The following is a 23,405-nucleotide window of genomic DNA, read 5'->3' on the forward strand; positions in this document are numbered from 1 at the left end:
CAGAATATTCAGCAGTGACGTACCTAGCATGCATTAGCCAGGAGCAGCAGCAGGTAATTTAACCATCCCCACCCTGGATGTTTACTTTGTGTTATTACAGCTCAGGAATCATGATGTGCAAAGCACTGCTACTGCTGCCTGTCGCCGCCAGTCCACCACAGCCGCACACAGCCGTGGCTCCTCAGCCTAGCAGGCGGCCACCAGCACATATACTTCGGCCCAGTGAATCCCCTGTCAGTGAATGGCTGGGGATTCTGATTTTTCTGCCCTCTCCCCGGTTCAGCAGCACACACTCATCATACAAACATACACACATCAATCATCCACATACATCATCCCCACACATCACACATACATACATCATCCACACACATACATCATCCACACACATACATACATCATCCACACACATACATCATCCACACACATACATACATCATCCACACACATCCTACACATCATCCGCACACATACATCATCCACACACATCACACATACATACATCATCCACACACATCACATATACTTACACACAGAATACAATACATACATACATCCACAGACATCATACTTATATACACACCCATCATAAAGCAAAACAACATCCACCAAACAACCCCCCCCCCCCCACAACGCCCCGGCCGCCATAACCCACTGGCCGCCATCATCCCAAAATCCCCCTCCCCTGCTACTCACCAGTTTCTCAGCATGTAGCGAGTCGGCGGCATCGGTCATGGAGCGTGGGGCAGAGAGGAGGCTGCAGCGTCCATGCGCTAAAGGTGGGGGATGTAGCAGGGTCGAAGGCACCCATGGTTGCAGGCAGGGACACATTAGGGGCTTGGAGAAGACATGCTTGCATACGCAGGGCACACAATCTGCTCCCACAACCCCTGACCTCTCCAGCCCAGCACTGAATTAAAGGGGTCGGGCCAGCATTTTAGAAGTATTAAAAAAAAGTGCAAGCAGCGATGGGCCACCCCCACTCAGGCCCGCACCCTCGGGCAATCCCCGAAAGCCGACCTGTCAGGTGAACTGCAGTGCAGCAGACAGTGTAGTGGTGGCCAATTGCGACCTTTGCAACCTCTATGGCTACGCCACTGCTGTAGACCATAAAGGAGATAACACAGCCTATTTATGTTCACCTTCCCCTGCATCACATTGACTCAAGGGGCTTAGTCAATACAATTTCAGCATCATACATGAAGAGAAATAAAAAATCCCTGTTTATTTGAGAACTGAACTTACTATGGCCAGAGAGGACTATGAAACCTATTCTTGTAGCATCCAACAGTTTTGGCTTATTAGGTTACTAAGTTGGCACTATTTCTTCATTGGCTACAAATGATCATGTTTTCAGACATTCAATAACAATATACTTGATTTTTTACTAAACAATACTATATTTCCCTTTTCAATTACTACTGCAACCCTCCTGGCCAGGATCGCATGAACCATCAAGTAAATGCTAGTTGTACTGAAATATTCAACCACATCTATTGTGTGAAGCAGCCATTTGACAAGGTCATTTCAGCTGACATCATTATGTTGAGGTTTGTTTTTTACATTTTTTTATTGATGCCATTTTGAAATACATATGACATTTTGATCATTCTATTTTCTGATTTTGGGATGACCAAAATACATCTATCATGGTGTTGTTCTTTACAACATGTGGCATAAATAATAAACTAATTGCATTATTTAGGTCACTGGTAATGAGGTACCACATAAGTGTATTTTTATTTTTAGGTTTTACGTGGAAATAAGTAATGTAAAGGGAAAATATATATTTTTTTATTGTCACATTTTATTTTTACTAGTCCAACAAGGAACTTTGACAGCGATCAGTAGATTGTTGGTATATACTGCACTAGACACTAGTACAGTGTATTTTTCCTGTCATCGTAATGCCAACAGGCAATGTACTCAGCTGTTCCTCCGAGGGAAAGTTGTGAAGCAGATCCATGATGAAATGTCACAAATGTCATAGTCACATTGGCATCAATGACAAAATTATAGGTCAATGGAAGGATATGTAAAAATTAGATTACATGTTTAGGGCAAAGACCTTAAATAGTAGACTTTTCGGCTCTGCAGGCCCTAAGGCACCCATGGCAGGAAAACCTATGGACCCCCAAATATGCAGCGGTCATGATTTGACTGCAGCATGTGAGGGGTTAATCTAACACTCCTGGTAGTTAATGGTGGGAGTCCTGTTATGATGCTGACAGGCAAGCTCCTACAATCCCTGAACCAGAGACCTGCACAGTCTTATTCTAGCCCTGCATTAAAAATATGATGGGCTAAAATAAGTATCCATAATGACCATCATAAAAAGGCATATCAGCGGTCAGTCAAAGGTTAATATGGTGTAATCAAAACTACAGTTTGCTGTGTGAGTCCTGCTTTGACTATCCACTTACAGCCCATGTAATTATCCCCTGTTAACTACCTTGTGTGTCCTTTTCTTCCCTATCTACAGCCTTTGTGAGCTGCCCTCCATGTTTGCTCCCCTCTGCAGTCCCTAACAGTTAGTGAGCAGAAAGCTGTCTGGTGGATTCAGTAGCTGAATGGTAGGACATTTTCAATAAAGACTATTCAGTCAGCTGCTTCATGTTGTGCAAAGGTGACATAGTCTAAAAGGGATGTTACCAACTAAGAGTAGGTTCACACTACGTTTTGATGATACGATCACCGGAACCGGCTGGGGGGGGGGGGGTTGAGTGAAAACCGGGCGCTCCCGTATACCAGCCAGACCCGGCCCCAATCTCATTCATTTGAAATTATTGCATATTCCTTTATTATCTATGCAGCAGAAGGGATGTCATAGGCAGCATGCAAACTCCAGCTCATTCTAGATGTTGGCAATAGCCTTACAGAAGGCTATGGCCCAGCTACCTTATCCTGGTTAAAAGAACAAATGTGTTTTTTGGAATCAAGGAAAAGTGTAATTTATACCCAGTTCTCCTTGCATTTAATTCTACACTTAAACAGCCCAACTAGCGCTGGCAGAGAAATGGAACCCATTGTTCCCTACCATATAATAATGTAACTGGGCTTTCTGCCTCATCCTGCAGAAAATATGATGGGGAGAAAAAAAAATGGCCAGCAATACTGAATGAAAGTTTGTTTTAAAAAAAATTTGGTTTGGTCTGAATTTATTCGCGGCAAATCTTTATTAAAAACGGCTATTTCTGGCCTACAGAGATCCTCAATAGGGGTGTAGAACACTTTGCCTTGCTGTCATGTGCTGGGTTAGTGAAATAATACTGTTATTCAGTATGACATGCAGATTAGAGGTGTCACCACTAGAATCAGTCGCAGAGTGGCACAATGACAGAGCCTGGAGGTGGCATCAGTATAAGGAGACCGTATAGTGAGTGTATGACAGCGTGGAGGTGGAGGCAGCATGAGGAGACCATATAGTGCCTGAATGAAACAGCGTGGAGTTGGCGGCAGCATGAGGAGACCATATAGTGGCTGAATGACACAGTGTGGAGTTGGCGGCAGAATGAGGAGACCATATAGTTTCTGAATGACAGCGTGAAGGTGGCAGCAGCATGAGGAGACCATATAGTGGCTGAATGAGACAGCCTGGAGGTGGCTGGAGACTTTAACAGGAACAAAATGGTACAACAGTTAGTTGTACGTATGTGGTATGCACTTATGAGGGGAGGACAATGTGCTCTAGTACGCTTAACAGATTATTTGTCTACAACACCAGCAAGTGTGTACTTTTGGCTGGCCTTTCACAGTATCTAGGCCCTTAAGACTTTAACAGGAACAAAATGGTACACCACTTAAATGTACGCACAGGTTACACTTAATAGAGGACAATATGCTTTTAGTGCTCACCAGTGCTGCAGCACACAGTCACTATGTACTACACCCAAAATTAACACTCCCAATCTCACTCCCTTCCCTATCAGAGCTTCTTGGCTGGATTTGGGCTTGAGGTGAATCGCTGCTGTGAAAAAGCTTTTCTGTGCAACACACTGCTCTCTGTCCCTCTCTGCAATTGAATGCTGATGTGACTGGGAGGTGCATCGCCGCTGTAAAAATGCATTTCTGTGCAACACACATTGCTGTCTGTCCCTCTCTCTCTCTCTCTGTAATAGAGTGCTGATATGACTGGCAGCAAGATGGCTGCCGATAATGTAGGGTTGTGACATCACAGGGGTGGCTGGCTGCTCATAGACTGCATGCTGCATGTGATTCAGGGTCATCCCACCTACCCACCTAGCCTTCCCGCCTTGCCTTCCCGCCTTCCCAGGATTCCTTGCCCCATGTTCTCACATGTGGATCCGCCATTTTAGATGCCCCGGCCCATGGAGCCTGGAGCACACTAAATGGAGTTTAATGAAGCGATTTGCGCAATCGAATTGTGGCGATATTCACATTCATTATCAGTCAAATTTTTCCTGAAATTCTGAACTAATTCAGATTCGTCAGATTTGATTCGCTCATCCCTATACAGTGGTATCATTTTTACAGCTGCAGGGTAAGGCACCAAGAGCATTTTGTGCTAGAGATGAGTTATGGGAGGGAGAAGTTATCATAGGTAACTGAATTGATAAATCAACAAGATATATTTTTATATTGTGAAAATTTATATGGCATGGGTTACAAATGATCTCTGTACTGAACTGTCTATGCTATGGCTTTGTATATTCTATATGTGTATTTCATGCACCACCTGGAATATAAGCCTCCTGCATCAATTGTAGTGAGCCTCCAAACATTCTTTTTATTTTGCGTGACATTGCATATGTGTCCTGAGCATGGTTCTGGTGCTGTATATATGTACTGAACTTGGTTCTGGTAGTGCATTTATGTTATAAGCCTTATTCTGGCACAGTAAGCTTAAACCTTATACTGAATCTGTACACAAATATTTTTTTGGGTGAGGGTTGTGTCTAAAGTTGGAAAATTACTTTTTGACCCCTTAACGACAATGGACGTAAATGTACGTCATGGTGACGTGGTACTTAAGGCACCATGACATACATTTACACGCCGCCATGATTGCGAGCACCGGAGCTCGCTATCAGCAGCAAGGGACCCGCCGGTAATGGCGGACATCCGCGATCGCGCGGATGTCTGCTGTTAACCCCTCAGATGCTATGATCAATACAGATCACAGCATCTGAGGCAGTGTGGTACTTTGAATGGATGATCGGATCGCCCGCTGCGCTGCCGCGATGATCCGATCATCCAGCATGGCGGTCGGAGGTCCCCTCACCTGGCTCCGGCTGTCTCCCGGGGTCTTCTGCTCTGATCTGAGATCGAGCAAACCAGAGCAGAAGATCACCGATAATACTGATCAGTGCTATGTCCTATACATATGTCCCTATGGGGATATAAAAAGTGTAAAAAAAAAATAAATAAAGTAAAACAATGTAAAATAAAAAAAAGTAAAAAAATGTGAAAAATCCCCTCCCCCAATAAAAATAGTAAAACGGCCATTTTACCCACAAAAAAGCGTAAAAAAATAATTAATACACATATTTGGTATCGCCGCGTGCGTAAAAGTCTGAACTATTAAAATATATTGTTAATTATCCCGTACAGTGAACATCGTAAATGTAAAAAAAATTTAAAAAGTCCAAAATTGCTGCTTTTTTGTCACATTTTATTCCCCCAAAAATTTATAAAAAATGTATAAAAAGTAAAACCTAAGCAAAAGTGGTACTGATAAAAACTAAAGATCATGGCGCAAAAAATGAGCCCTCATATGAAATTGCCCTATAGGTGGTCAAAATAGGGCAACTTCAAACATACTAATTTTGTTAAAATGGTTTGAGATTTTTTTTAAGCGGTACAATTATAGAAAAGCATATAAAATGGGTATCATTTTAATTGTATTGACCCACCGAATAAAGAAAACATGTCATTTTTCCGGAAAGTGTACAGCGTGAAAACAAAACCTTCCAAAATGTACTTAATTGCGGTTTTCTTTTCAATTTTCCCACATAAATAATATTTGTTAAGTTGCGCCATACGTTTTATGGTAAAATAAGTGATGTCATTACAAAGTACAATTGGTGACGCAAAGAAAAAAGCCCTTATATGGGTCTGTGGATGGAAATATAAAAGAGTTATGATTTTTAGAAGGCGAGGAGGACAAAACGAAAATGCAAAAATAAAAGTGGTCTGGTCCTTAAGGCCAAAATGGCCTGGTCCTTAAAGGGGTATTCCAGGCCAAAACTTTTTTTTATATATCAACTTTCTCCGGAAAGTTAAACAGATTTGTAAATTACTTCTATCAAAAAAATCTTAATCCTTTCAATAGTTCAATAGTTATTAGCTTCTGAAGTTGAGTTGCTGTTTTCTGTCTAACTGCTTTCTGATGACTCACGTCCCAGGAGCTGTGCAGCTCCTATGAGGATATTTTCCCATCATGCACAGCTCCCAGGACGTGACATCATCATTGAACAGTTACACAGAAAACTTCAGAAGCTAATAACTATTGGAAGGATTAAGATTTTTTAATTGAAGTAATTTACAAATCTGTTTAACTTTCCGGAGCCAATTGATATATAAAAAAAAAGTTTTGTCCTGGAATACCCCTTTAACCCCTTAAGAACACATGACGTACTGGAACGTCATGTGTACGCTCCCAATCTATAAAGCTCCCAATCTATAACAACGGCCGGGACCCGTGGCTAATAGCGCACGGCATGGATCGCAGTGCTGCGCGCTATTAACCCTTTAGACGCGGCGTTCAAAGTTGAACGCCGCGTGTAAAGTGAAAGTGTGTCGGTTAGCTCAGTGGGCTGTCCGGGATAGCCGCGGTGAAATCGCGGCATCCCGAACAGCTTACAGGACAGCTGGAGGGTCCCTACCTGCCTCCTCGCTGTCCGATCCCGGAATGCCTGCTCAGTGCCTGAGATCCAGGCATGAGCAGTCAAGCATCAGAATCATCGATCACTGGTTTCTTATGAGAAACCAGTGATCAATGTGAAAGATCAGTGTGTGCAGTGTTATAGGTCCCTATGGGAGCTATAACACTGCAAAAAAAAGTGGAAAAAAAAAGTGAATAAAGATCATTTAACCCCTTCCCTATTAAAAGTTTGAATCACCCCCCTTTTCCCATAAAAAAAAACACAGTGTAAATAAAAATATAAATAAACATATATGGTATTGCCACGTGCGGAAATGTCCGAATTATAAAAATATATTGTTAATTAAACCGCACGGTCAATGGCGTGCGTGCAAAAAAATTCCAAAGTCCAAAATAGTGCATTTTTGGTCACTTTTTATATCATGAAAAAATGAATAAAAAGCGATCAATAAGTCCTATCAATGCCAAATTGTACCGTTAAAAACTTCAGATCATGGCGCAAAAAATTAGCACTCATACCGCCCCATACGCGGAAGAATAAAAAAGTTATAGGGGTCAGAAATGACAATTTTAAACGTATTCATTTTCCTGCATGAAGTTATACAGTATATGTCGTATTTGGAATTTTTTAATTATTTATATGATTTAACTTGCACTTATATGTTTGCCACCCGAATAAAGAACATCATCAATAGGGAGTAACCTAAATGGATTAAATAACAGGGTAAATAAAGAAATGTAAGATAGATAGATAGATAGATAGATAGATAGATAGATAGATAGATAATATCCATATCAGTATTTGTTTCATAAAATAAAATACAAAGTTACAGTCTAAAATTTTTAAAAAAAATTAAAAAGGGATTGGACTTCCTGGCCTACAACAAGCCTCGCATGAGAGAGGATTCCCAATATACACATTATTGTAGTGGAAAACTTGTAAATAGCACTGAGACGGAACCACTGACATTTTACAAGAACAGCTGCTTAGAAATCAAAAGAAAACAATTACATCAACATTGGTTTTTGAAACTACCGAAAGGCTGTTGCATAAAAGTATGTAACAAAAGTCTGTCATTCATGTTTACGAGTAGCCTACCATATGTGAATGGTTTATCTTATAAGATGTAATGATAAACCAAATGCTTTCCTTACCTGAGAGCAAATGAAAGAAATGATTACCTGTTAAATCATGGTGCACCGCTAATACGATATAACACAAATATACAGTGATTTTAGGGAATAGACAATAACAAACCTCCTGCCTTGATATAAGTGACAAACAGAATCTAATAGGCCACTTTACATTTAAATAAATTACCGTATTTTTCGCCGTATAAGACGCACTTTTTCTTCCCCAAAACTGGGGGGGGGAGTTGGTGCGTCTTATACGGCGAATACACACCTATTGCGGCGGTCCCTGCGGCCATCAACGGCTGGGACCTGCGGCTAATACAGGACATCACCAATCGCGGTGATGCCCTGTATTAACCCTTCAGACGCGGCGATCAAAGCTGACCACTGCGTCTGTAGCGAAAGTGACACTAACCCGGCTGCACCGGGAGGGACCTTACCTGCCTCCTCGGTGTCTGCTCCGTGTCGGGATCCCCTGCATGGCCGGCACTCTCCTTCGTCGTCATCACGTTGTCGCACACGCCGCCCCGTCATCCAATAGGAGCGGCGTGCGTAGCGACGTGATGGCGGTGACGGAGAGCGAGGATACCGGGCAGCAGAGACGTTCAGGAGTGACGGGGACACCCCAGGGACACGGCGACAGCGATGGAGGGCGACATCCAGGGCAGCGGTGACGAGCGGTGAAGGGTCCGGAGTGGCGTGGACACGTGAGTATTACCTCCTATCCAGTGGTCTTCAACCTGCGGACCTCCAGATGTTGCAAAACTACAACAGCCGCTGGCTGTCCGAGCATGCTGGGAGTTGTAGTTTTGCAACATCTGGTGGTCCGCTGGTTGAAGATCACTGTGACCTATACTTTACATTGTATTCTAGATTTTCCTCATTTGAAATATGGTGCGTCTTATATGCCGGAGCGTCCTATAGGGCGAAAAATATGGTAGATATCAATTCCCAGTGTGTCAGAATCACAACATAAACATACAAAAAGAAGGGAAAAAAAGACAGAAGTATATTGTAGCTAATAACAAAATAACATGGTAATACTGTACCTCTTACATAATGCCAGAAAGAGTGAACATAAATACCGAAAATATGCAGGTTACATAGAACCTTTTTAACAGTTTATATCCTAAAACTTCTACCTCTGAAATATGAAGAAATATAAGGAATTTCTGATAAAATAACCAAGCAAAGCTCACTGTATCACTCATTGGCAGATAGTGATGGAAGAGGTCTCACAGATGTCAAGAATCTTTCATTGTGGTAGGCTCAGCTTTATGTAGAGCCGTAAATAATGTTTAGTTATGTTTACACCATGCATTATAAAAACTAAAGCTTTCTACATACAAAGAAAATCACATCAGCAAGTACCGATTATAAAGCTAGGACAAAAGCCAATGGGAGACATAAAGACCTTCATTATACATAAGGAAGAACTATGCAAGATGTAGTTATCTAAATAGCTTCACCCTTTGTTCCACGGCCTTGGATATAGAGCCAAGTCTATATCGTCACATACCCTATGGCACCGCAATAAAATATTTGTTTCTGTTTACCTGTGTTTTTATTTTATTCAAATAAATATACAACTAAAAAACAGCTAATTTGGAAGAACAATATTGGTAAGAAATGTAGAACTGATTTGCTGGTTTGAGATTTGCATCATAGAGATTTCCAATTTATATATTTTTTATTGTTTAGTTTGAACTGGTGCTTGTCGCCTGTTATAAAATAGAGATAAATCACTGAACCACCATAAGTAAAGCCATAAATTAAAGATAAGAGGGGAGATTTATCAAACCTGTGTAGAGGAAATGTTGACCAGTTGCCCATGGCAACCAATCAGATTGCTTCTTTCATTTTTACAGAGACCCTTTTCAAAATAAAAGAAGCAATCTGATTAGTTGCTATGGGCAACTGGTCAACTTTTCCTCTACACATAGGGGGAGATGTATCAAAATCTGTGTAAAGGAAGAGTGGACCAGTTGCACTTAGCAACCAGATCAGATTGCTTCTCTTTATAGTGTGCAGATGCTAAGGCGTCTGACAGCAACCACTCTACTATTGAGCATGGGGGCTTAACCCCTTAAGGACCCAGCCATTTTACACCTTAGGACCTGGCCATTTTTTGAACATCTGACCACTGTCACTTTAAACATTAATAACTCTGGGATGCTTTTATTTATCATTCTGATTCCGCGATTGTTTTTTCGTGACATATTCTAATTTAACATAGTGGTAAAAAAAATGTGTAACTTGCATCCTTTCTTGGTGAAAAATTTGAAAATTTTATGAAAAATTAGAAAATTTTACATTTTTCTAACTTTGAAGCTCTCTGCTTGTAAGGAAAATGGATATTCAAAATATTTTAATTTTTTGTTTTCACATATACAATATGTCTACTTTATGTTTGCATCATAAAATTGACAAGTTTTTACTTTGGGAAGACATCAGAGGGCTTCAAAGTAATTTCCAAACTCACTATTTTTCAGAGACCAGTTCAGAAGGGTCTTCATCTTAGAAATACCCCACAATATACCCCCCATTATAAAAACTGCACCCCCCAAAGTATTCAAAATGACATTCAGTCAGTGTTTTAACCCTTTAGGTGTTTCACAGGAATAGTAGCAAAGTGAAGGAGGAAATTCACAATCTTCATTTTTTACACTCGCATGTTCTTGTAGACCCAATTTTTTTATTTTTACAAGGGGTAAAAGGAGAAAATTTATACTTATATTTGTAGCCCAATTTCTCTCAACTAAGCACATACCTCATATGTCTATGTAAATTGTTCGGCGGGTGCAGTAGAGGGCTCAAAACGAAGGAGCCACCAGGGGATTTTGGAGAGTACGTTTTTCTGAAATGGTTTTTGGGGGGCATGTTGCATTTAGGAAGTCCCTATGGTGCCAGAACAGCAAAAAAAAAACACATGCCATACCATTTTGGAAACTAGACCCCTTGTGGAACGTAACAAGAAATAAAGTGAGCCTTAATACCCCACAGGTGTTTCACGACTTTTGCATATGTAAAAAAAATCAAATAAAAAATCACTAAAATGTGTTTCCCCCCCAAATTTCACATTTTTGCAAGGAATAATAGCAGAAAATACCCCCCAAAATTTGTAACCCCATCTCTTCTGAGTATGGAGGTACCCCATAAATTGTCCTGAAGTGTACTACGGGTGAACTACAATGCTCAGAAGAGAAGGAGTCATATTTGGCTTTTTGAGCGCAAATTTTGCTCGGGGGGCATGTCGCATTTAGGAAGCCCCTATGGTGCCAGGACAGCAAAATAACCCCCACACAGCATACCATTTTGGAAACTAGACCCCTTGAGGAACGTAACAAGGGGTACAGTGAGCATTTACCCCCCACTGGTGTCTATCAGATCTTTGGAACAGTGGGCTGTACAAAATTTTTAATTTGCACAGCCCACTGTTCCAAAGATCTGTCAGATACCAGTGGGGTGTAAATTCTCACTGCATCCCTCATTACATTCCGTGAGGGGTGTAGTTTCCGAAATGGGGTCACATGTGGGGTTTTGTTTTTTTTGCGTTTGTCAAAACCGCTGTAACAGCCACCCCTGTGCAAATCACCTCAAATGTACATGGTGCACTCTCCCTTCTGGGCCTTGTTGTGCACCCCCAGAGCACTTTGCGCAACATATGGGATATCTCCGTAGTCAGGAGAAATTGCATTACAAATTTTGGGGGTCTTTTTTCCCTTTTACCTCTTGTCAAAATGAAAAGTATAGGGCAACACCAGCATGTTAGTGTAAAAAAATTTTTTTTTTTTACACTAACATGCTGGTGTAGACCCCAACTTCACCTTTTCATAAGGGGTGAAAGGAGAAAAAGCCCCTCAAAATTTGTTAGGCAATTTCTCCCGAGTACGGCGATATCCCATATGTGTCCCTAAACTGTTGCCTTGAAATATGACAGGGCTCCGAAGGGAGAGAGCGCCATGCACATTTGAGGCCTGAATTAGGGATTTGCATAGGGGTGGACATAGGGGTATTCTACACCAGTGATTCCCAAACAGGGGGCCTCCATCTGTTACTAAACTCCCAGCATGCTTGGACAGTCAACAACTGTCCGGCAATACTGGGAGTTGTTGTTTTGGAGCTGGAGGCTCCATTTTGGAAACAGTGGCGTACCAGACGTTTTTCATTTTTATTGGGGAGGGGAGGGGGGCTGTGTAGGGGTATGTGTATATGTAGTGTTTTTTACTTTTTATTTTATTTTGTGTTAGTGGAGTGTAGTGTAGTGTTTTTAGGGTACAGTCACACGGGCGGGGGATTGCAGCGAGTTTCCCGCTGCGAGTTTGAGCTGCAGCGCATAATTTGCTGCATCGCAAATTTGCAGCCTGATACTCACTGTAAGCCCCCTGCCCATTTGAATGTACCCTGTACATTCACAGGGGGGGGGGGGGGGAGGTAACCTCCAGATGTTGCAAAACTACAACTCCCAGCATGCACAGTCTATCAGTGCATGATGGTAGTTATAGTTTGGCAACAGCTGGAGGCACACGGGTTGGGAAACACTGAGTTAGGAAACAGACAATGTTTCCCAACCAGTGTGCCTCCTGTTGTTGCAAAACCACTACTCCCAAACATTCTCAGACATGCTGGAAGTAGTAGTTCGGCAGCATCTTTAGAGCCAGATGTTGCCGAACTACAACTCCCAGCATGCTTGGAGTTGTAGCTTTACAACATCTGGAGGACTACAGTTTGCAGACCACTAATACAGTGGTTCCCAATCTGTGCCCTTCCAGATGTTGCAAAACTACAACTCCCAGTATGCCAAAACTGTCCAGGCATGCTGGGAGTTGTAGTTCTGCAACATCTGAAGGGCCAGATGTTACAGAACTACAACTCCCAGCATGCCTGGACAGTAAGGGCATGCTGAGGATGTGTAGTTTGGCAACATCTGGAAGGGCACAGTGGCCCCAAAACTGCGGACCTCCAGATGTTGCAAAACTGCAACTCCCAGCATGCCCGGACGCCAAGGGCTGTCTGGGCATGCTGGGAGTTGTAGTGTAAGGGGACCAGATGGAGCAGTCCAGATCGCTTTACGGCGGTCTGGACTGCTGCAAAGGTCCCGCGATGCCGTCGAAGATTCACTCACCTGTCGCCACCACCGCCATCTCCGCCGCCGGGATCCGGGTCTTCAGGGACTCCCCCGTCTCCCCAGCACTCCCCCGTCCCCCGCTGTGTCCTCCGCCCCCCGCCCCCTGCGATTGGTCGGTTAGCAAACCGAGGAATCGCAGGGGATAGGAGGAGGTGGCAGGCTTGCCACCTCGCTCCTATACTTCTGCATGGTCCTGGCTGTCTGTGACAAACCAGGATCATGCAAAATTACCGGGCGGTCGGGTTCCAGAGACCCGATCAGCCCGGTATCGCTGCAGATAGCAGGGGCGATTTCCTTCGCGATTTGCGACGATCGCCGACATGCATTTGCCCTGGATGCCTGCTGAAGCATTTCAGCAGGCATCCGCTTCCGATCTCTGCCCGGCGCGCGGCAGGGACCGGAAAACGCCATGACGTACTCATACGTCATGGGTCCTTAACCCCTTAAGGACTCAGGGTTTTTCCGTTTTTGCACTTTCGTTTTTTCCTCCTTACCTTTTAAAAATCATAACCCTTTCAATTTTCCACCTAAAAATCCATATTATGGCTTATTTTTTGCGTCGCAAATTCTAATTTGCAGTGACATTAGTCATTTTACCCAAAAATGCACGGAGAAACGGAAAAAAAATCATTGTGCGACAAAATCGAAGAAAAAATGCCATTTTGTAACTTTTGGGGGCTTCCGTTTCTACTCAGTGCATATTTCGGTAAAAATTACACCTTATCATTATTCTGTAGGTCCATACGGTTAAAATGATACCCTACTTATATAGGTTTGATTTTGTCGCACTTCTGGAAAATGCAGGAAAATTTATACGTTTAAAAATGTAATCTTCTGACCCCTATAACTTTTTTATTTTTCCACGTACAGAGCGGTATGAGGGCTCATTTTTTGCGCCGTGATCTGAAGTTTTTATCGGTATGATTTTTGTTTTGATCGGACTTTTTGATCACTTTTTATTCATTTTTTAATGGTATAAAAAGTGACCAAAAATTTTTTTGCGCGTACGCCATTGACCGTTCAGTTTAATTAATGAAATATTTTTATAGTTCGGACATTTACGCACGCAGCGATACCACATATGTTTTTTTTTTTTTTTTTTTTTTACACTGTTTTTTTTTTTTAATGGGAAAAGGGGGGTGATTCAAACTTTTATTAGGGAAGGGGTTAAATGACTTTTATTAACACTTTTTTTTTACTTTTTTTTTGCAGTGTTATAAGTCCCATAGGGACCTATAACACTGCACACACTGATCTTTTACACAGATCACAGGCGTGTATTAACACGCCTGTGATCAGTGTTATCGTCGCTTGACTGCTCCTGCCTGGATCTCAGGCACGGAGCAGTCATTCGCCGATCGGACACCGAGGAGGCAGGTAAGGGCCCTCCCGGTGTCTTGTCAGCTGTTTGGGACGCCGCGATTTCACCGCGGCGGTCCCGAACAGTCCGACTGAGCAGCCGGGTCACTTTCACTTTCGCTTTAGAAGCGGCGGTCAGCTTTGACCGCCGCTTCTAAAGGGTTAATACCGCGCATCGCTGCGATCGGCGATGTGTGGTATTAGCTGCGGGTCCCGGCCATTGATGAGCTTCATATCGCGGGAGCCGGCGCAGGACGTAAATATACGTCCTGCGTCGTTAAGTGGTTAAAGCCCAGGGTGCGGAGAAATATGCATACGTCATGGGTCCTTAAGGGGTTAAAGGGGTTATCCAGGAAAAAACTTTTTTTATACATATATTTATCAACTGGCTCCAGGAAGTTAAACAGATTTGTAAATTGCTTCTATTAAAAAATCGTAATCCTTTCAGTACTTATGAGCTGCTGAAGTTGAGTTGTTCTTTTCTGTCTTAGTGCTTTCTGATGACACCTGTCTCGGGAACTGTCCAGAGTAGAAGCAAATCCCCATAGCAAACCTCTTCTACTCTGTGCAGTTCCAGAGACAAGCAGAGATGTCAGCAGAGAGCACTGTTGCCAGACAGAAAAGAATAACTCAACTTCAGGATCTGATAATTATTGGAAGGATTAAGATTTTTTAATAGAAGCAATTTACAAATCTGTTTAACTTTCTGGAGATAGTTGATATAGAAATTTTTTTATTTTCTTGGAATATCCCTTTAAGGGTTAATACATAGAGAGAATGCTAGGACTAGGGCGGGGGTGCTACTGCTGCATCTGTCTCCCTATAGCTATTCACCTACATTCAATCTCCTCTTTCTAGTTATACTAACGATTGAGGCAACTTTAACCCCAAGATAAAGTAGGGGTCTAAATGAACTTCCCTTTACAAACATGCTGCAGATCCAACATTTTTACACTTAAATGAACACTTGCTTTCTGTTGCTTCTCTACTAAAGGGAACCTGTAAGGTACCTGAGGCCTCCCACGATGGCTCCAGGAACTGACAGGCCAGAAGAGCAATGTCTCAACACTGTGCTCCTCAGCTCTCTGCAATGCTGAAGTTTAATCACCACCAGCCGTAACTGATTTTACAGTCACAGCGAGCAGTTACAGTCGTCTCGCTGCGCCCCAATTCACCAATCAGGCTTGATTGACAGCCTGAGCACATGGCTTCTCTCTGCACTCAGGCTGTCATTCACCACTGTCTGGGGAGGAAGGGGTGCTGTAAGATGACTGTAACCGATTAGAGTGATTATAAAACAAGTCATGGCCAGCGATGATTAAACTTAGTTTTCTAAGATGGTGGTCACAAAACAAAAATGCAGTAGTCTCTTAAACAGTTTTCAGAAAAGGGATTTTTTCTTGAAATTTCTCTTTAACACGAGGATCTAGGGCTGGGGGATGGGCTTTGCCACATATTCCCCACTTAGATTGTGTGCCTCTAATACGCTGTGTTCTAATAACACAGTTTATTGGCCCTGCTTAGACCCAACAGGTAACAGTACACAGTGCTAAGGGTTAATTCAGTCTACCACACAGGGTCATTGGGGGCCTGAGGAAAAGCCTACCAGCGTGAAACAGGACCTGTCGCCCAGGTGAACGCTCCTACTCTCCTAACTCTGCTTGCTGCATGGAGGTTAGTTGTATATGTTCACGTTTATGGATCTTCAATAAACTTCACAGCAGGATCCATGGTGAGTGCTCCGACTATTTATTTTACCCCAAGGAATCTACCACACAGTCTGTTCACACAAATGATAAACTGATTTCTTCAGGGAAATGGAATCCTCTTATGTTGATGACAGGGGCGGACTGGCAACACCAACAACGGACCAAAAAGCAAGGGCCTCCTGTGAAGCTCTGCTGCTGGTCAAAGTTCTGCCCCTATTCCACCCAAATCCCACCACCACCCCTACACACAAAATAAATTACATTTTATATATAAGAAACACATTAAGGTAGGTAAAATAATTTCCCATGACCAAAAATACCAGTATACAAGGAGTAAATATATACCACCACACAATAACTGGATATACCGCCATACTGTACTAAATAAAACCACTATACACCGACCAGTATACTATACAGGATCCAATATAAGTGATTATATACAGGACCATATGGTAGTAGATATCAGCTGTACACAGGATCTATACACTATAGAGGTGATTATATACAGGACCATATGGCAGTAGATATCAGCTGTACACAGGATCTATACACCATAGAAGTGATTATATACAGGACCATATGGCAGTAGATATCAGCTGTACATAGGATCTGTACACCATAGAAGTGATTACAGTTAAATAAAGACTCACAATTAATTTTTTTCTGATCAGCGGCGTCCTCTTCCCTTTTCTTCTCTGTCTGGATCAGACAGCCATGTCGATCTCATTTGCAGGACAGGCATGTTAGACTCTGCATTTTTTCAGTGCCCTCCCCTCCTATACACAATCTTCCCATGTATAGGCCCACAAACTGTAATAATGCTCTCCTTGGTGTACTGCACAGTAAAAGGGCAGGTAGGTAGCCAGGTAAATAGGTAATTAGGTAGGTAGATCAGAAAGCCAGATATTTAGGTAGCCAGCTAGGTACTTAGGCAGCCATGTATGAAGGCCAGGTATGTACATAGTTAGGTAGCCAGGTATGTAGGTAGGTAGCAAGATATGTAGGTAGGTAGTTAGGCAGACAGGTATGTAGGTAGTTAGATAACCAGGTATGTAGGTAACTAGTTAGGCATCCAGGTATAAAGTCAGGTAGCCAGTTAGTTAGTCAAGTATGTAGCCAACACCCCCGTCCACCCAGTGGCGGATCCAGAGTCTAGTCTTGGGAGGGGCACTATCAGACGATTTTGTGTTAGTGGACAGAAAATAAGGTGTTGCTTATGGAAGTTACAGGTAGGTAGTGTTCCTAGGAGGTAGTGGCCCCTAGTAGATCATGCCCCCAGATAGTTAATGTCCCCCAGGTAGGTAGTTATGCCCCCTGTGGGTAAATTCCCCAGATAGCTGCCCCTGTAAGAAAACCCCCTATGTAGGTAGCCCTCCTATTTGTTTGGTAGTTAGTCCCCATAATAGCTCGGCAGGAGCATAGTAGATAGTCCCCCAAAGTGGATGTAGGCAGCAGAGTTCCCTCATATTAGGTGTAGGCAACAGAGTGCCCCCACAGTGGGTGTAGACAGCAGAGTTCCCCCACAGTGGGTGTAGGCAGCAGAGTTCCCCCACAGCAGGTGTAGGCAGTGAGGTCCCCCCACAGTAGGTGTAGGCAGCGGGGTCCCCCCACAGTAGGTATAGGCAGCGGGGTCCCCCCACAGTAGGTGTAGGCAGCGGGGTTCCCACACAGTAGGTGTAGGCAGCGGGATCCCACCACAGTTGGTGTAGGCAGGGGGGTCCCCCCACAGAAGGTGTAGGCAGTGGGGTCCCCATACAGCAGATTTAGGCAGCACGGTCCCCCCACAGTAGTTGTAGGTAGTGGGGTCCCCCCAGAGTAGGTATAGGCAGCGGGGTCCTCCCACAGTAGGTGTAGGCAGCAGGGTCCCCCCACAGTAGGTGTAAGCAGCGGGGCCCCTCCACAGTTGATGTAGGCAGCGGGGTCCCCCACAGTAGATGCAAGCAGCGGAGTCCCCCCACAGTAGGTGTCAGTAGCAGAGTTTCCCCCACACCACACCACCCCCCCATCCCAGGTTGAAAAAAAAGAAAATGATTCTCACCTGTATGTTTCCCTTGTAGCAATCTTCTCCTCCAGAGTGCAGCAGGGCCCGCGTTCTTCTTCTTCCACAGTGCAGGCGCCAATGAGTGACGTCATCGACACCAGCACTGCGCAGCGGGACCGAGGTCACGTCTCCTCTGTGTAGGCGCAGATGTGGCGGATTACACAGAGGGGACGCATTCTCCTGTATGTGCGTGTACCGCACCAGTGGCGGACTGACCGTCGGTCTGATTTTACATCGTCCGAGGGCCCAGGTGGGTACAGGGCCCACCGCTGCCACAGCTACTGAGGATCCAGGACACGCACATACAGGAGAAGGCGTCCCCTTTGTGTAATCTGCCGCATCTGCGCCTACACAGAGGAGACGAGACCTGCACTGTGGAGGAAGAAGAACGCGGGCCCTGCTGCATGGGACACTTACAGTTGAGCATCCTTTTGGGTTTTTTCAACCTGAGATGGGGGGGGAACTCTACTGCCAACACCTACTGTGGGGGGACCCTGCTGCTTACATCTACTGTGGGGGGACCCTGCTGCCTACACATACTGTGGGGGGACCCCGCTGCTTACACCTACTGTGGGGGGACCCCGCTGCCTACACCTACTTTGGGGGGACCCCGCTACCTACACTTGATGTGGGGGACCCGCTGCCTTCATTTACTGTGGGGGGACCCTGCTGCCTACACCTACTGTAAGGGGACCTTGCTGTCTACACCTACTGTGGGGGGACCCCACTGCCTATACCTACTGTAGGGGGACCCTGCTGCTTACACCTTCAGCGGGGGGACCCCACTGCCTACACCTACTTTGGGGGGACCCTGCTGCCTACAACTACTGTGGGGGGACCCGCTGCCTACACTTACTTTGTGGGGACCCCGCTACTTTCACTTACTGTGGGGGACCCCACTGACTACACTTACTGTGGGGGGACCCCGCTGCCTACAACTACTGTGGGGGGACCCCGCTGCCTACACCTACTGTCGGGGGACCCTGCTGCCTACACCTACTGTAGGGGGGACCCTGCTGCTTACACCTACTGTGGGGGGACCATGCTGCCTACACCTACTGTAGGGGGACCATGCTGCTTACACCTACTGTGGGGGGCCCCTGCCACTTACACCTACTGTGGGGGGACCCTGCTGCCTAAACCTACTGTGGGGGGACCCCACTGTCTACACCTACTGTGGGGGCACCCCGCTGTCTACACCTACTGTGGGGGGGACCTCGCTGCCTACACCTACTGTGGGGGGACCCTGCTGCCTATACCTACTGTGGGGGTACCCCACTGCCTACACCTACTGTGGGGGGACCCCGCTGCCTACACCTACTGTGGGGGGGACCTCGCTGCCTACACCTACAGTGGGGGGACCCTGCTGCCTATACCTACTGTGGGGGTACCCCACTGCCTACACCTACTGTGGGGGGACCCCGCTGCCTACACCTACTGTGGGGGGACCCCACTGCCTACACCTACTGTGGGGGCCCTGCTGCCTACACCTACTGTCTACTGTGGGGGGACCCCACTGCCTACACCTACTGTGGGGGGACCCCGCTGCCTACACCTACTGTGGGGGGACCCCACTGCCTACACCTACTGTGGGGGGCCCTGCTGCCTACACCTACTGTGGGAGGACCCCACTGCCTTCACCCACAGGGGCATAACTGCATACCTGGGGGACATTAAAGGGGTATTCCAGGAAAAACTTTTTCTTTTATATCAACTGGCTCTAGAAAGTTAAGCAGATTTGTAAATTACTTCTATTAAAAAATCTTAATCCTTTCAATAATTATCAGCTGCTGAAGTTGAGTTGTTGTTTTCTGTCTGGCAACAGTGCTCTCTGCTGACATCTCTGCTTGTCTCGGGAACTGCACAGAGTAGAAGAGGTTTGCTATGGGGATTTGCTTCTAAACTGGGCGGTTCCCGAGATACGTGTCAGAGTGCACTTAGACAGAAAAGAACAACTCAACTTCAGCAGCTCATAAGTACTGAAAGGATTAAGATTTTGTAATAAAAGTAATTTACAAATCTGTTTAACTTTCTGGAGCCAGTTGGTATATAAAAAAAAGTTTTTTCCTGGATAACCCCTTTAACAACCTGGGGGCATGATCTACTAGGGGCCACTATCTCCTGGGAACATTACCTACCTGTAACTTCCATAAGCAACACCTTATTTCCTGTCAGCTTACACAAAATTCTATGCCCTTTTACTGTGCAGTTTACAGTTTATGTAACCAAAATAGTAGGTTAAACCAATACCTCAAAATAACAAAAAATGGCTTACAACCATACAAATCCCACATACAACAAGCCAAAACATTTTTAAACAGACCACTGTATGCAAAATGTATTCCATTTTATTGAAACATGATTACATACCCAACAATTACCTATAAAAAAAACATATACACATAGGACAATTAAAAAAAGATGATGGGGGAGCACAGTACATAATAAAGATGTAAATAATAATAAATTCATGTATCAATATCACAAAATAGATAAATAAACAATGGGAAAATTCCTAAATGTAAAATATATTATGTGGGCAACACCATTATGTACAGCAGCATATAGTAAACCAAAATGTGAAACAATGTAAGGGCTGTAAACATATACTATATTTCATTGTTAATAAAGTGCATATAGGATAAAGTGCGCTAGTGTAAGTCAGGTACTAAAATATATCAAAGTGATTACAGTACCAGATAATAACAACTAGTGCCTCCTACAGGGTACAAGAAGCCTGCCCATAACACACACGTATAATAATAAAAGCTGCTCATACATACCACTATAACAAGGAATTAAAGGGGTATTCCAGGCAAAACCTTTTTTTTATATATATATATCAACTGGCTCCGGAAAGTTAAACAGATTTGTAAATTACTTATATTAAAAAATCTTAATCCTTCCAATAGTTATTAGCTTCTGAAGTTTTCTGTCTAACTGCTCAATGATGATGTCACGTCCCGGGAGCTGTGCATGATGGGAGAATATCCCCATAGGAAACCACAGCTCCCAGGATGTGAGTCATCAGAGAGCAGTTAGACAGAAAACAACAACTCAACTTCAGAAGCTAATAACTATTGGAAGGATTAAGATTTTTTAATAGAAGTAATTTACAAATCTGTTTAACTTTCCGGAACCAGTTGATATATATAAAAAAAAGTTTTGGCCTGGATAACCCCTTTAAGATAAGTCCAAAAAATATGTAATAGGGTATATGTCACACACACCGGACGTCCCACCCCACCCTCAAACGCGTTTTGCTGCTGCTTTGTACAGGAGCGCTGGGGCCCTGAGTGTTGTCAATCCGCCCCTGTACTGCACATACAGGAGAAGGCAGCGCTGTCCACTGGGGACCCGGGACAAGTGTCCTGGATCCTCAGTAGTGGCGGCGGGCCCTGTACCCGGTCGGGCCCTCAGTCCGCCACTGGTTGATGACATCTTTTCTCTTGAACTGGGGATCAGGCTTCCTAGAGGAGATTATTTTCTCCAAACTAAAGGTAACCCAGTGGAAAGAGTGATAAGAAAGCTATCTACACATAAATGGATAATGGCATTGCAAAGCAGAGGGCAGCAGATCCACCAAACCTGGTGGTCCACAGTGCCTGCCGGGCACACAGGACATGCAACTTTCAAACTGAAAAGTTTTCAAACATTTACATCATAGCACAAGAACAATTTATGTTAAAAAAAAGCAAGTGTAAAGTAATTAAAATATAAAAGAATTGGACATAAATAAGAACATTTACAATTCAAGGGAAATTGACAGATAAATCAACCCCAATAATCTGAATATACTGGTGGTTACTGTGGGTGATCCTGATTAAGACGATGTATCCTTAAACCCAATCTGTTCAGCTGGCATATAATGGGCAATCTTAAAATATGCTAATGATCTCTTAAATGCATTAGAAGCAGGTTTAATGGGGTACTCCAGTGGAAAAAAAAATTCTAATCAACTGGTGCCAGAAAGTTAAACAGATTTGTAAATTAATTCTTTTTAAAAATCCTAATCCTTCCAATACTTATCAGCTGCTTTATACTACAGAGGAAGTTGTGAAGTTATTTTCTGTCTGACCACAGTGCTCTCTAGTGACACCTCTGTTCATGTCAGGAACTGTTCAGAGCAGGATAGGTTTGCTATGGGGATTTGTTACTGCTGTGGACAATTCCTGACATAGACAGAGGTGTCAGCAGAGAGCACTGTGGTCAGACTGGAAAGAACTATACAACTTCTTCTGGAGCATACAGCAGCTGATAAGTAATGGAAGGATTAAGATTTTTAAATAGAAGTAATTTATACATTTGTTTACCTTTCTGGAACCAGTTGATTTAAAAAAAGAATTGTTTTCCACCGGAGTACCCCTTTAAAGTCTTTCTGCGCCTCTGATGTGCCCACTGGATCCCGATCTCACTGCCCACTTATTAAAGGGGTTCTGTAATTGCCGGTAATCAGTCCCGGAGCGAACACGCTCCGGGGACTGATTACAAACGGGGTGCCGCGTGCATGATCCCGAGGGTCTCCAGCGGCGGGACTCCCGTGATCAGACATCTTATCCCCTATCCTTTGGATAGGGGATAAGATGTTTAAGCACCGGAGAACCCCTTTAACCTGTTGGGGACGAAGGGCGTATGCATACGCCCTTGAATTCACACTTGCGATTTGCGCCGATTCCGGGTCATTACGGGTCTATGGTGACCCGGTGACCCGGAATAGAAGGGGGATCGCGGGTGTCTAAGACACCCACGATCCCCCTAAAGCTATAGGAGTGAGGTGGCAGAGGTGCCACCCCTCCTATCTCTGCTATTGGTGGTCTAGACGCGACCACCAATAGCAGATCTGGGGCGGAGGGGTTTACTTTCGTTTTCCCCGTCCTGCCCTCCCACAATAGGCGGGGCAGAACGGGGAAAACGAAGAGGAGCGGCGCCGGAGTCCACTTACCCCTCCGGAGGCAGCGGAACGACGGGGATCGGCGGTGGCGACGGAGATCTGCGGTGGCGACGGAGATCTGCGGCGGCGTGCGGCAGAAGAGGACGGCTCCCGGATGCGACGGAAGCCGGTGAGTAGTTGCCTAGCAACATCTAGAGGGCTACAGTCTGAGACCACTATAGTGGTCTCTAGACTGTAGCCCTCCAGATGTTGCAAAACTACAACTCCCAGCATGCCCAGACAGCTGTTTGCTGTGT

Source organism: Hyla sarda, chromosome 1 (genome assembly GCF_029499605.1).
Source record: "Hyla sarda isolate aHylSar1 chromosome 1, aHylSar1.hap1, whole genome shotgun sequence".
NCBI lineage: Eukaryota > Metazoa > Chordata > Amphibia > Anura > Hylidae > Hyla > Hyla sarda.